The 13407-nt window shown below is 39.1% G+C and overlaps 1 long non-coding RNA gene across 1 annotated transcript; it reads right to left on the reverse strand.

Moving 5' to 3' along the window:
* Positions 1–5212: 5212 nt before the first annotated feature.
* Positions 5213–12805, reverse strand: LOC148145980 (uncharacterized). Its single transcript, XR_015761015.1, has 3 exons — positions 12676–12805; positions 9668–9810; positions 5213–5359 (listed from the first exon to the last, which is right to left on the reverse strand). It is a non-coding gene; the product is annotated as an uncharacterized LOC148145980 (long non-coding RNA).
* Positions 12806–13407: the final 602 nt, after the last annotated feature.

The raw sequence follows: 13407 nt of genomic DNA on the forward strand, positions 1-13407 counted from the left end.
GCCCTGCTTTTTTTAATCTGTGCAATATGATGATAACGCCTGATCAGAGCTACAGCGCTATTTTTAATTAAATGGACTACTTGGCCATTTAAGATTCCCCATTTGGTAGAAGAGATTTTAAGTATCGAAAATACAAAATCCTTGACATCTGGTCAGCTCAACAGCCAATCCTACACTTAAGATAGCTTCCACAGAACATGCCATGTGATGTAGCCTGTACTCTAGAACAAGAGGTTGCTTCTACCCCCTGCTCCTTTTCTGTTAGATCTGGACTTTTTTCAATGTTGTTTTGAATTATTATTCAGCATTAAGTGTTTCTCTCAGGTTATGGGTACGCTGTTGTCAGCAATTAGTAGTATCTGTTCCTATTGGAGACTTCTAGTTTGCTAGTGTGCTCTCCAGAGGAGTTGATATCAGTGACTTTCCTGGAAGTAACAGCTTGATGCACAGCCCGCTCCTGCCTCCTTCTCAAAACCCGAACATGTTGGTTATTGAGCTGAACAGATGTCAAGGATTTGACTCTATATACTTCTCCTTGTTCAGTCTCTCCTCACATACATTCATAATTCTTCTGACACTTTATGTTGGTCTGACAATTTCTGGTTTTCTGATACTAGCCGCCTCCTCTTCACCATGGATGTGTAATCCTTTTACACTTGCAACCCACATCAGGATGGTGTGAGGGTTCTTCGCTTCTTTCTTGAAAAGAGACCTGAATGCTCTCCAGACCCCCACCTTACTTTGCCCAGCTGAGCTTCTCCTTAAATTCATCTCTTTCCCCAAGTTAAAGGTCTAGACACATGGGTCACAGCTATGCCTGTCTCTTTATTGGGAAATCAGAAACATTCTTTGTTCCTGTCCTACTCAGGGTCTGATCCACATCTGATACATCAATTCTGCATCTGGCTCTCATCTGAGATTGGAAAAAATAATCAATTTTACTTCCAACTTCCATCATTGTCTCACATTCACCTGGTGCATCTCTGACTATTTCCTCTCCTTCCTTGACTTCTCTGTTTCCATTCCTGGGGATAGGCTGTCCACTGGTATTCATTAAAAAAAAACCTACTTCACCCACTATTTCCTCAAATACCTTCCTCACATCCTGCTTCCTGTAAGGACTCCATTCCATTCTCCCATTTTCTCAAGTTCTATTGCATCTGTTCTGATGGATACCACCTTCCACTATGCTGCTTCTAACATGACCTCTCTTTTCCTCAACTGAGAATTGCCCCCCACCAATGTGGTTGATCAGGCTCTCAGCCATAACTGGCCCAAGTGCCTAATTCCTGCCATCACTGCTTCCTCTCCTTCCTAGAATAACCATGGTGTGGAGGTGCCGGTGTTGGACTGGCTTGGACAAAGTCAGAAGGTCAACACCAGGTTATAGACCAACAGGTTTATTTGAAATAGCTATTTGAAATAGCTGCCCCTTCATCAGGTGAAATGACTTCTTGCTGGAGGTGGCTGAAATGGAGGATAACAAACCTTTACATGTTCTGAAGAAGAGTCATATCAGACACTAACATTAACCTGTTTCTCTCTCCATAGATGCTGCCACATCCCCTGAGTTTCCCCAGCAATCTCGTATTTGTCAACTATATTGTTACTCTAATTAAACGTCCTGAGCATTGGCATCAGGAGCTAGGTTATTACAATGTCAGATCACATGGAACTGGCTCTGGTGTGTATAGAGTTCCTGAAGTGTCCTCTGTTATGTTCTTCTGTATATAGTGTATGTCTTTAATAAATGCTATTGGTGATCACTGATACGGGTTGTACTGCCTTCCACCAGCAATCCCAGACATGATCTTATGACAGATGGGATCTCAGGAGGGCCAAGATGACCACAGCGGAGGTCTGTCCTGTCCTTTCAGTTCCTGAAATAGCTGACATTGCCAAAAGCTCCACTAGCACCACCATCTGTTTCAAGTGGCATCGCGCCATTAACCTCCTTAATCCACAGCGCTGGATGTCCCTTTGGTTTTGAACATGAAAGCTTTGTATTTAAAATTAACCTGCATCTGTGCTTTTCAATATAAAACCCTGCACTGCAAAAATGCAGCAAAGTAATTTAACAATCTCCACCTCCCAGACAAGATATGCTATCGGCTACTATATCTTTGTCACAAGGTGAAACATCATAAATGCATTATAGGCAGCAAGCTATCACATCCAGATCTGGAGGGAGAATCTGCACTTTCTCTGGCGTCAAATCAAATTGAGAACAACTAAATTTAAACAACAGCTCTTTTAACAGCAACAGGATTTACAACGCCTCATATCTCAAACATCAAAAGGATTAGTTTATTGACAATCACTGTGGAACACTCTTGGAAAATCCTCCAAGTCCTGCCTCATAACCCCTTACTGCTTCAGGTAGCTATAATGAAAACACTCAATTTGCTTTATGCTAATGCTACCAGAAATGAACAGCAGTAGATTACCACATCAAGAAAAGAATTGCTGAGTTGATAACATTTCAAAGGAAACTTCACTCGCTGTTATAGTTTAGTTGAGCCAGTTAGAATGGAGTCTGGGAAGTCTGTGGACCGACTCCTCTAACATTCTATTCTCAATTGAAGACAAATATAACCAGAGATCGGTTGTGCAATAAATAAAAATGACACAGTAAATAGTGCAAATGAGAACAGAAAGTTGAAAATAAACATTGCTAAGTTAAATAGTGGCTGCACAAAGGGTGGTAGATATTTGGAACTCTCTTCCACAAATGGCAGTGAATGCTGGATCAGTTGTTAGCTTTAAATCTGAGATAGATAATTTTTTGTTAAACAAAGGTGTTAAGGGACATGGCTGGGAGAACTGTAATCAGAGCTGCTGACTTTAAATTAGACGATGGCTCAGAGCAGGTCACCAACTGTTCTCTCAGCTTGGGATAGTGTATGAAACTGATGAGAGAGCAGCATATAGGAAAGGCTAAAAATACTGAGGAAAATACCATCACAACATAAATGCAATATCTATTTTGTACGATCCTCAAATCAAATATATCTGTGCATAACTGTGACTAGGTTACACTCTTGTTTAGATTAACGCAATGTGAATTTAAATTATTTGTGCCATTAATTTCTTCAAGCTTAACACAGTTTCCATTGTAAAGAACATTGATTTATTCATTGAACACATAAGAATAAAATGCAAAATCAATACTATATTAGGAAACATTTTATTGATTTTTGAAGTAATTTAGGGACATATGGAGATCAAATTAGAGATATCATGAATCCAAGATATTTCTTTCTTTGATAATTCAGGACATAGTTGGTGTTTAACCAATAAGTATTGGGTTCTATTTTCAGAAGCACGTATAAATGATGCATCTGATTTCAGTTTTAAGTGGACATCAAATGAGAGGTAGGCAGATGTGATGAAAACTATTTTTAAAATTTATCATTTATAGTTTTGGAGTAGAATTCTGGTCTCTTTAAGGCTACATTGCCACTGTGTGGAACTTGCTCAAAAAGATGATAGCTGACCAAAAGATGGAAGGTGTGCTGCCTCAATCTTTAGACTACTAATGATCTATTTCTGCTTTGCAAAGGAGACGCCTATTGAACTCTTAATCCAATAGTTATATTGGGCAGACATTGCTCAATTATTCAACTAACTGCATGTCCACAGACAAAGCCATTGTCCTTAAGCCTCAAATGTCAATATGGTCTCACACCTTTGTTGTATTATTACAGCCAGGTACTTAATGACATAGCAAAGCTGCAGATTGATTACTTACAGAGTAAACTGGTTTAATAATAAATTTAGACGGCAAATTGCTGTTTGATAACTCAGAGCTTGAATACAGAGCTGGAAAAACAGACATTTTTGTTGAAGCTTTTCATCTTGCAAACATGAGAGGTATAGAATAAGTGAATGCCTTCAACAGCCAGTGAAATATCCCTGCTTTTGGAGAGGAGCATGCCATTTGCAACAGCAGCAGGAATGGAATGGAACTGGGGGTGAACGGTATCAAAGCATCTTCTCAATAATAGACCTGAGGGTACAGGTCGAATTGACACGGTCAGAGCAAGAACCAAGCCCAGCAGGAACCTGGCTAGTATTCAAGTAAGCTGACAAGTGACATCAATACAAAAACAATGAGCAGATTGGTAGGTAGTGGATCAATTGTCTTTCTTTATTTTGAAGCTTCATTAAGGCAGTGGAAGTGTTCTAGCTTCTTTTTTAAAGAAGGAACTTCAATAATTTTCTACTTAGTTTATATGTAGTGTAATTCAGTGTAGTGTATTTTAACTAAAGTGATGGCGGGGAAGCTCAGTATTGCATAGTCTACAGTCTGTGAGAAAGCTGGCAGCCTGGATGAACACATCTGCGTGAATCAGCATGAGCAGTGGAGTTTGGAGCCGGAACATCAACTGGAGGCACAACTGTGGCTGAGAGAAACATGGATACCATGCTTTTTACATGAGCGAACCCCACAGTTAAAGAAAGTACCGTCAGAAAGGGACCACCAGTTGGAAGTGAGACTGGTAGTCAGGAAAGTCCCAGAACCCACTGTGCTCAAGAACAGAACTGCAATTTTGGAAAGCAATGAGAGAAATGTTTTTTATCCTGAGGAGCACAGCCAGATCCTAGCAGCATAATGGGAGAGGAGAAACTGACTGATTCAGGTTTATAAAGTTATGAGGGGCATAGATAGGTTAGATAAGAAGAAGTGTTTCCCCTAAGCAGAGGGATCAATCAGCAGAGGACGTAGATTTAAATTAAGAGGCTTGATATTAGAGAGAACTTGAGAAAAAACAAATTTTACTCAGGGGCTGGACTGTATCTGGAATTCACTGCTTGAAAATGTGGCAAAGTCCGGAACTCTGACAACATTTATAAGTATCTGGATGAATGAGTCTTTGAAGGGCAGTGTGTGGGGCTTGCCTGATGAGCACAAAATTCTTCTGTTGCTGATGTGGTGCTTTGTCAATGAGGGTCAATTGGCAAATGGGAGTTTTCGATGTTCAATTCCTTTTAGCAGACAAAGAATAAAAATGTTTCATTCTCTATGAATACACATTTTACTGAGTAGCCTTTAAAGCAACACAATGAGATTAAACATTATTGATAGTCTTTTTAAAAAAAATGAGATTTAAAACTATTAATTTGCCTTAAATTTTGAATAGGCTTTTAATTCATTATTCCTGTGCAGTTTTGATCTTCTTTGTGTCAACTGTCTTCCAGTACTTCATTTGCAAGGATAGAAAGTCTGTTCTTTCTTGAACTCCTGTGCATATCTCTTACAGTTCCGAACAAGCTTGCAGAATTCTCTATCACAGAATGTGTTCTTTTATCCTCCAGCTCTTGTTTCCATTGTAGAAAATGCCATGGTACATGTTAGCTATAATATCAAAAAGAATGCAATGGTACTTAGGTTATTGATCGTTTTAAATGAATTGTTTAGTTGCCAATACAATATTAGCAAAATATACTCATTCCAATTAGAAAAAAAAGGATTATTTTGTGTCATAGACAAATTAGGGCATTAGATCAAAAATTCTGATAACATGTTAATAATTGGTGTTACATAATTTCAGCTCTGATTAAACTCTAGAGTTACAGTAATTGCACAATGATATTAAATGAGTCAGCTGGTTGTTCTGATAATGGAAGTACATATATCACCTGAAAGAGTCTTCAAAAAAAGTAACACAATTACAACACTTTAATTATGTAACTGATCCGAAGCTGGATCTGTTTATAAATGTCATTTGAAAAAAATACTCCAACGTACCTGAACATTTTACATACAAAAGATATTGAATAAATAGCTGATGCATTCAATGCAGAAATAAATTCCTTTAGGTTATAGGTTACTCACCATTGCACTACTTAAGTAAAACAGTGATAAGATAGTCATATTCTGTCCAACCCCAGGATGTCTTATTGTAGTGTCCTATTTTTCAGTCATTCTTGGCATGTGGATGTCACTGGCTAGGCCAGTATATATTGACAATCTCTAATTGCCTAGAGGGCTGTTAAGAATCAACTACATTGCTGTGAGTCCAGAGTCAGATGTAGGCCACACCAGACAATGATCACAGATTTCCTTCCCTAAAGGACCAAATGGATTTTTAAACAACAATTGACAGTGGCTACTAACTGGCAATATAAAAGAAGGTTGCAAGAGTTATTTCAGATTTTTAAAAGGCAAGAGAGAGGTACGAGTGCACATTGGACCAATGGAAAATGAGGCTGATGTAGTCAAGAAATGGCAGAGGAACTGAAAAGATAATTTGCCTCAGTTTTCTTGGTTGAAGACACCAGCAGCTTACCAGAACTTCAAAAGAGTCGGGGGCAGAGGTGAGTTTTATGGCCATCACTAAGGAAAAGGTGTTGGTGAATCAGAAAGGTCTGAAGGTGGACAAATCACCCAGAACAGATGGACTACAGTCCAGGGCTCTGAAGGAGGTAGCTGCAAAGATTTTAGAGGCATTGGGAGTGATCTTTCAGGAATCACTGGAGTCGGGAGGGGGGGGCACCCAGAGATGTACTGCCGAAGCTGTATAAGGCTCTGGTCAGACCACGATTGGATTATTGTGAACAGTTTTGACAGTTGAGGACTCTGGGTCTGTACTTGCTGGAGTTTAGAAATATAAGGGGTGATCTAATTGAAAGTTGCAGAGTACCTGGATAGAGTGGACTTGGACAAGACATTTCCATCTTGTAGGAGACACTAGAACTTGAGGACGTAACTGCAGAGTGAAGGGAAAACCCTTTAGAACTGAAATGAGGAGGAATTTCTTGACTCAGGGTTGTTAATCTGTGGAATTTATTGTCACAGCGGGCTGTGGAGGCCAAGTCATTGAGTGCATTTAAGACAGAGATAGATAGGTTCTTGATTAGTAAGGGAATCAAGGATTAGGGCAGAAGGCAGGAGAATGAGATTGAGAAAGACATCAGCCATGACCGAATAATGGGGTAGACTTGATTGGCTGAATGGCCTAATTCTGCTCATATGTCTTACTGTCACATGGTCACCATCAGAAGAACTTTTAAATTCCAACTTAATTTTATCATCTCCCACATTTGCCTAGGTTTCCAGAGACCTAACTCAGAGACATTGAGTCCTGATGAAGGGCTTTTGCCCAAATCATTGATTTTCCTGCTCCTCGGATGCTGCCTGACCAGCTGTGCTTTTCCAGCACCACTCTAAGCTTGAATCTGGTTTCCAGCATCTGCATTCCTCACTTTTGCCTCAGCAACATTGCCACTACACCACCCCTCCACAACTGCCAACTTATATAGTCCCCACTGTCAGATTCTCTGTCAATGATTTAGAAAAAGAAACATCAGAATGCATTTCCTTTAACGTTACTTAAACGTTTCCACAGTTACTCTGTTTACCAGAGTCAGGCAATGCAAGAGTGTACAACTGTGGTAACTGCAATGGTGAACCCTTTGTGTTATTAACTGATAGTATTCTGCAGCTGGAGATATTGTTGAATGTACATGATTTCTTAACTAAACAAGTTGAACATGACAACATGTCACCTTTAAATGACCTATTCACGAATCATATGGGAATAGATGGTATTTTGAAGCACTAAGGCTTCCAAAAAATCCTATTTTATAAAGGGAGATCGAGTGATCTTTGTTTTGCCACAGAATTTCTGTACAGTCAATAATACTTATAATCTAGCTATAAATTTAGAAAAAATACAATCCACGTGGGATTCTGACTTCACTGGTGCTAAATGCCTTTTTAATTACATTTTCTATGCACTCAGTGTTGTGGATGAAAAAAGTAATTGGTTGCACAGAATGCATTCACAGAAATAACAGTGTTCTCATAGGAAATCAGAAAAGTCTCGAAGGTGCTTGGTCCATCAGCAATGACAGCAGCACTGAAGGATTTTACCTAAGTCACAGACTTATTGCTGACTGACATCATTGCTAGGAAGCTCACTGCCTTTAACAGCTATTTTGTGTTAAAGTAACTTTAACTAATTTGAATTAGTGGTACAACCACTTAAAATATAAGCCTTAATTTCTGTAGTAATTCTCTGTTAAAGCATCTATTATAGTAGAAAGCTCTGGCATGGATGCTGTTTAGAACTATTTAATTAAATTCTATAAATGTTAATAAAAAAGCCCATGGGGTGTTATTACTGCACAAATGCATTAACAAAATTTCTTTGCTCACTATTTTAACCTATTTGTTATTAATGTGCTAACACCAACTTTAAAACAAAACATAAAAGAAATTCATGCAAATACAATATCACAGAGAAATATTCTGTGCTTTTCTAAAGGACTTAATGCTAGAGGTCATGTTGGAGTTGTCAAAATCAGTAAAGTCCACCTTTCACCATAGGTGATGTTGATTGGTCAGAATGCGTATCTCGAATGTCCATTTGCAATGACAGGTCTGGCTGACATCATTGTTTGCAACTATCAGAGGCAGGCATTGTGATTGCTAATGAACGCGATGTCTTGCCTTAGGTAAGAGCAGAACAGATCATCAGCAGATTGATTAGAAAAGTGAATGGGGCATGTTAACAACAGCACAATTCTGCCATATCCCCACAGTCTTCCAGTTGCTTTTATCAGGGTGAGGGTCAGAATCGGGGGTGAGGGACTCCATTCAGCTGCCACTCCCATTTCCCTAGCTCACTTGTACTTGCACCCAGCATGCTGAAAGCCGAAATGTACTTGCCTTGTATAGATGGGTTGGAAAGGGGATGGTGAGGGAAAGTGGGGGAAGGGTTATATTACCTGAAACCCATAATTTCATTTTTAGAAATAAAAATTTGCATCAGAGGAGTGAGTATTAGTAAGAATGATACCGAGCCAACCATCTCTAAAATTGAGTAGGTGCAACAAAATTTTCATAATTAGCTAATTCAAGCACACCTGAGGATAGCAATAACATTAACCAATAAGTTACACAGAAATTATGTGGCTCTGGAAAAGCATGGCTGGTCAGGCGCCATCCAAGGAGCCGGAGAATCAACATTTCGAGCATGAACTCTTCATCAAGAATGCTGATGAACAGCTAATGCTCGAAACGTCAACTCTCCCGCTCCACAGAATCTGCCTGACCAGTTGTGCTTTTCCAGCATAACAAGTTGTGACTCTGATCTCCAGCATCTGCTGTCCTCACTTTCTCCAAGTTACACAGAAATGTCCAGTGTCACAGGGGTATTGTTTATTCAGTCAAGGTAATTCTTTCATTACACCATCGACAATCAGCAGCAGTCTGACAGGACAGTGCCATTTCATAATGTAGTGGGATTCTCTGTAATCCAAGAAGTCATACATGCATCCTTGCAGTTTCACAAACCCCCTTGAGAAATCTCATTATCGACTTGAACAGTGAATTATTTCAATCTCACAATGGTCAAGTTGGCTGCAAGCAACAACGCACTGTCATGCGAGTGACTGTTTGATTTCCTGGCATTTATGGCAGAATAACCATAATAAGACAGTCCACCATGCCATTTGTGTCAGGTATAAAGATAGGTTTTGACTAAGATTTGCTGGCCACCCTCTAAACCCTCTGCAGTTAATGACATATTCACACAGCGCCATCTAAGTACTGTTGTCATCTGGTCCATTACTTCATTAGTATCATTATTTGCTGAAATAGAAAAATTAACTCTGAATACTTTGAAAATTCTGAGGGTGTTCTGCAGTGTAGACTTACATCATGGAAACAGAACGTTCAGCTCAATCAATCCGTGTTTCTGTTAATTCTCCACATGATTAGTGGTCCCAAAACCAATTGTCTGCAGTGTCTCTGTCTTCAGCCGGATGTGACAAGTGGATAATTCAACTCGAAATTTCCTCCTGAAATCACAAATACCAGTTAATGACATTACATTCCACATGACAACAATAAACAAATGAAGACAGTGGAGATAACAAAAGTAGTGGGCTCTGACAGCATCCCATAGTAATACTGAAGAGATGCTGCAGAACTAGCCATGCCTTGAGCCAAGGTGTTCCAATACAGCCACAATACTGGCATCTAACTGGCAGTGTGGCAGTTTACTGAGATTTGTCCTGTTTTGAGAAAGCAGAACAAATCCAAACCAGCCAATCTTCATCCCACCAGTGTACGTCAGTCATCATCAAGTGATGGATGGTGTCTCCAAAAATGCAATAAATTTGCACTTACTCAGCAATAACCTGAGTAATACCCTACTCAACGATGCTTTGGTAATGTTTCACTCAGGACTACTTGGATATAGACCTGATTTCAACTCCAGGCCAAATGTGGACCGAAGATCAAATTCAAGTAATGAGATAAGAATAACTATTCTTGACATCAAGGTAGCATTTGACCAAGTGTAGAATCAAAGAACACTAGAAAAATTAAAGTCATTGGGAACCAAGGAGAAAGCTTTCCACTGGTTGGAGTTGTGGTTATGGTATTGAAGACCAATCAGTCCAGTCCCACAACATTGCTACTAATAATCCACAGGACACTTTCTAAGGCTCAGTCACGTGCAGCAGTGTCTTCAATGTCCTTGCTTCCATGACCAGACCAGGAATTAGGATGTTGACAGATGTTTGTACAGTGACATGTGCCATTCTGAACACCCCAGATCCTGCAGAAATCTATTCCCACATGAAAATGGACAGGAAATTAATTCAGGTTTGTGATGAAAGTGACAAGTAATATTTATTCAATGCAAGTGCAATGAGCATTTCCAGCAAGAGAAAATCGAATCACCTACTCTTTATATTCAATGGTACTATCATCATAACCAGTTTAGCAAGTTTGAGCGATAGGGACAATAGGCTGGAGCTGTTTTCACTGGAGGGTCAGAGGCTGAGGGGTGACCTTATAGAGGTTTATAAAATCATGAGGGGCATAGATAAGGTAAATAGACAATGTCTTTTCCCTGGGGTGGGGGAGTCCAGAACTAGAGGGCATAGGCTTAGGATGAGAGGGGAAAGATTTAAAATGAACCTAAGAGCAATTTTTCATGCAGAGGGTGGTGCATGTATGGAATGAGCTGTCAGAGGAAGTGGTGGTGGCTGGTACAATTATAATGTTTAAAAGGCATCAGGATGGATATATGAATAGGAAGAGTTTAGAGGCGTATCAGCCCAATGATGGCAAATGGGACTAGATTAATTTAAGATATCTGGTCGGCATGGATGAGTTGGATCAAAAGGTCTGTTTCCATGCTGTACATCTCTATGACTCAATGACCTGGCTGAGGATAGAAGGTGTTAAGTGAATCCCTTTTGAGCGAGGGCTCAATACGCATTTTACTTGCACAATCTTGCCCAGAACATGACAGGCACTTATTCTTTTGTCCCTGAGTATAGTGTCATAAAATTGGACACATGAATGCAGACTTATATCATTATAGGAGTGAGAAGCATTGCTGAAACCTAAAAGATATCTCGGGCAGACCTGGAATATGTAATTGCAGAGTACTAGGACCTGAGGCAAGAAACAAAACAGACTGACTTGGAGAAATGATTTATTAATATCTCAGTCAGGGACAAAGGGTAAACCTGTAGAGGCATAAAAAGGAACATGTAGGAAGTATACATCCCTAAGATTAGCAAATGTCAGCTCCAAACACTTGACACTAAGTAGGTCATCAAGACAATTAGAAGAAGGTACAGAAAAAAAAATTACCTTAATGAAGCCCACAGAGAAAAGTGAGAAGTGATGGGTTGGGAAGATTACAAAACTACATCCAAAAACCTGATCAGTAGGAAAAAGAAGGAAACAGAAAGAAAAATGATCTCTCACACACACACATACACACACACACACACACACACTCACATATATATGCAAAAGTCATGTTTTGAGATTTGAGAGCAAATAAATACTTTCGCACAAATAATATTTTTGGGAGGCTGAAAATCTATGCCAGGCCATCAGAATTGCTCCTAAGGACAATTACACTGGTTGCTTGCCATGTTGCTGAAAACAAAGGAAAAAGATGTCTCAGTCTAGCTGTACCCCTAGTGGGTATTTCTGATATTGTTATGAGAAATAAACGACAGGGAAAGAGACTCACGGAATTGTTCCCAGCAATAAAGCTTCTAAAACTAGCATACAATAAATGAAAAGTGAAGCATTTTGGGGTCAAAGATTTAAAGTCAACTTGTACACAATGTCATCTGTTTCCTGGATATTTACAGGATGTAGGCTTCCCAGGTAAAGCCAATATTTCTTCTACATCCCTAATTGCCCTTGCAAAGATACTGATAAACTGCCTTCTTGAATATAACTGATAAACTTGCTAGGTTAAGATTCAATCATGTAGCTATACGTCTCGAGATCAGGCTGTGTAAAGTTGATAGGTTTCCAGCCCTTTAGTATATTAATCAACTGAATGGGATTATTACAATAATCTAATGTTGTCCTTTGTACCATAACTGCTGCAATGTTTATTTCTAAATTTCAGATTTTACTTAATGAATCGAATTCAAATTCCCCAGCTGATGTGATGGGATTTAACTAAAGGCTCTGGAAAATTTGATGAGTATCAAAACTACTTGTTGTGTCACTACATCCACGAAATTGGTGCATTAAAAGATGAGCAAAAGCTGAATTAGGAAACAAATGGTGAAAGGTCTAGAGGATTTCAATGAGAATAAAACTGAGGATGAGCAAAGAATGATTAATATATTTAATGGATACTATATTTTCTTGTGGGTCTTACTGGTCCAACTTACTACTGTACATCCTGTATCAGGAGAATCAATCCAGTGAGGTTTGTGAACTATGAATAGAGTATAAACAGCCAAAGGCAGAATGGAAAGACGTCTGGGGGCATTCGATGTTTTGACTCACGGTGCCTCTGCAAAATATAAAGTGAGTGGAATGGTAAATTATATTTCTAGGTCAGTTTAATATTGAATTTACTATTGAAAGATGTCATGGGCACTCCAGAATTTGAATCCAGGGTTCAGGTTTAGAGAAAGTGACATAAAAGCATTATTCACATTTGACTCCTCCATCTATAGAATTAATTACAAGGACATGCTGAATAAACCCAAGAGATTTGCCACAATCAAAGGCAATGCTCAATAAGAAATCTTATATATATAATACATATAAAATATTTTTTAATATCTCCCTTTATTCTTTCACTGCCTCACTCACAAGGTTAACATCTGTAATTCATCCCTAATTATCCTTGAATTGAACACTTTGTTAGACAATTTCAGAGGCGAGTTAAGTGTCAATCACCTTGTGTGGACCGAGAGTCGCATGTAGCTAGATCAGGTAAGGATAGGGAATTTTCTTCTCTAAGTTGAGATTCAACAGCTGTGGTGGAAGTTGAACCTATGGCTATCAGTATTAGGATTACATACCAGTGACATTACTAGTAACCACCATTTCCCATAAATTCATAGATTTAGGTAAGTCTACATCCCACTCTAGGGTGTGCCATTATATTAGAA

Source organism: Chiloscyllium plagiosum, unplaced genomic scaffold, assembly GCF_037043375.1.
Source record: "Chiloscyllium plagiosum isolate Xiang-an unplaced genomic scaffold, Cpla_swu_hap1 HiC_scaffold_22, whole genome shotgun sequence".
In the NCBI taxonomy this organism is placed as follows: domain Eukaryota; kingdom Metazoa; phylum Chordata; class Chondrichthyes; order Orectolobiformes; family Hemiscylliidae; genus Chiloscyllium; species Chiloscyllium plagiosum.